General features: G+C 48.5%; 1 non-coding gene across 1 annotated transcript; it reads left to right on the top strand.

Moving 5' to 3' along the window:
- Positions 1-1,909: 1,909 nt before the first annotated feature.
- LOC131291647 (5.8S ribosomal RNA) lies at positions 1,910-2,064 on the top strand. Its single transcript, XR_009189425.1, has one exon. It is a non-coding gene; the product is annotated as a 5.8S ribosomal RNA (ribosomal RNA).
- Positions 2,065-2,423: the final 359 nt, after the last annotated feature.

The raw sequence follows: 2,423 nt of genomic DNA, 5'->3' as shown, positions 1-2,423 counted from the left end.
TCTAGCTTGCCCTATGTGGAAGAGGGCATACAAGACAAAGTATAGTTCTCCCCTGGTCCACGCTGCTTCGGCGGTCCTGGGTAAGATAGTTAATTCTAGCTTGCCCTATGTGGAAGAGAGCATACATGAACCAAGAACGAAGGTTAGATCGAGGAATGATTCGACAACTAACCGATGGTATGAAATGTGAAGAATTCAAGCAAGCACACAATCAAGTCATCACTTGGGCATGCTCGATAGCCAACCCTATGACATTAACCTAGTAGAGCATGCGAAAACCAATATATATGTAAACGATGCCCCTCCCTAGTTCAGCGCTTCAACCAAGTGATGACTTCAGAATGGCTAAATCAAATCGGTTCAAAACATACCATCGGTACCCTATTGAAACACACAAGTCGATATCAAACCTCATGATTGTGTAGTCCTCCACTGGTCCACACTGCTCCGGCGGTCCTGGGTAAGATAGTTCATTCTAGCTTGCCCTATGTGGAAGAGGGCACATTACTCAATACTGTGGTGTTATGAACAAAGTATAGTCCTCCACTGGTCCACGCTGCTTCGGCGGTCCTGGGTAAGATAGTTAGTTCTAGCTTGCCCTATGTGGAAGAGGGCATACAAGACAAAGTATAGTTCTCCCCTGGTCCACGCTGCTTCGGCGGTCCTGGGTAAGATAGTTAATTCTAGCTTGCCCTATGTGGAAGAGAGCATACATGAACCAAGAACGAAGGTTATGATCGAGGAATGATTCGACAACTAACCGATGGTATGAAATGTGAAGAATTCAAGCAAGCACACAATCAAGTTATCACTTGGGCATGCTCGATAGCCAACCTCATGACATTAACCTAGTAGAGCATGCGAAAACCAATATATATGTAAACGATGCCTCCCTAGTTCAGCGCTTCAACCAAGTGATGACTTCAGAATGGCTAAATCAAATCGGTTCAAACCATACCATCGGTATCCTATTGAAACACACAAGTCGATATCAAACCTCATGATTGTGTAGTCCTCCACTGGTCCACGCCGCTTCGGCCGTCCTGGGTAAAATGGAACATTCCAGCTTGCCCTATGTGGAAGAGGGCACATTACTCAATACTGTGGTGTGAAGTATAAAGTTCAGTTCTCCCCTGGTCCACGCTGCTTCGGCGGTCCTGGGTAAGATAGTTCATTCTAGCTTGCCCTATGTGGAAGAGGACACTTCATACTTCGTCTCTAAGCGGCGGCTTGACTCCTCCCTACGGGGAACGGGTTTACGCGCACAGCGGCGGCTTACGCACTATGGCAGTCATGGATGCCTTACGTTTCTATGAAAAGTGTGTTCCTCCCCTGGTCCACGCTGCTTCGGCAGTCCTGGGTAAGATAGTTAGTTCTAGCTTGCCCTATGTGGAAGAGGACACGTAGACTTACTGTGGTGTGAAGTATAAGGTTCAGTTCTCCCCTGGTCCACGCCGCTTCGGCCGTCCTGGGTAAAATGGATTCATCCAGCTTGCCCTATGTGGAATGAGGACACTTTATGCTTCGTCTCTAAGCGGCGGCTTGCTCCTCCCTACGGGGAACGGGTATACGCGCACAGCGGCGGCTTACGTTATGGCAGTCATGGATGCCTTACGTTTCCATGAAAAGTGTGTTCCTCCCCTGGTCCACGCTGCTTCGGCAGTCCTGGGTAAGATAGTTAGTTCTAGCTTGCCCTATGTGGAAGAGGACACGTAGACTTACTGTGGTGTGAAGTATAAGGTTCAGTTCTCCCCTGGTCCACGCCGCTTCGGCCGTCCTGGGTAAAATGGATTCATCCAGCTTGCCCTATGTGGAATGAGGACACTTTATGCTTCGTCTCTAAGCGGCGGCTTGCTCCTCCCTACGGGGAACGGGTATACGCGCACAGCGGCGGCTTACGCAAGTTAGTCACCCTCGGCAGTGGATCACTCGGCTCATGGATCGATGAAGACCGCAGCTAACTGCGCGTCATAATGTGAACTGCAGGACACATGAACATTGATAAGTTGAACGCATATTGCACGTCGTGGGAACCTACCATGATGTACAGATGACTGAGCGCTTATATTTGAGAAATGTATCGCATACATTTAACTACGCCGTGACACCCGTCACGAGACGTGCACCATGATGTTAACTAGGGTCGCGACGACCCGCTAGCATTAAAGAACCCGTGGTTTACAATATACTGGCATTGGAATTCGAAGTATTTAGAGCGTCCGTGTTCCCGCGTGAGGCGGAAGTACGAGGAGAAGGCGTGCTTGTGGTGTCTGTGGTGGTGTTTACTGATGTCTAGCTTCAGCTTATTTATTTATTTAAATAGAAGCGAAGATGTCAAAGTAGCGTCGAAGCAGCAGCGGTAGCACAAATGATTCAAGTATGGAAGTTGACCAAAGGAACACAAACAAACTAGCGTATGGGCA

This window comes from Anopheles ziemanni (genome assembly GCF_943734765.1).
Source record: "Anopheles ziemanni chromosome X unlocalized genomic scaffold, idAnoZiCoDA_A2_x.2 X_unloc_12, whole genome shotgun sequence".
Taxonomy (NCBI): domain Eukaryota; kingdom Metazoa; phylum Arthropoda; class Insecta; order Diptera; family Culicidae; genus Anopheles; species Anopheles ziemanni.
Note: the sequence above shows the minus strand (reverse complement) of the source record. Positions and strands in the feature narration are given on the sequence as shown.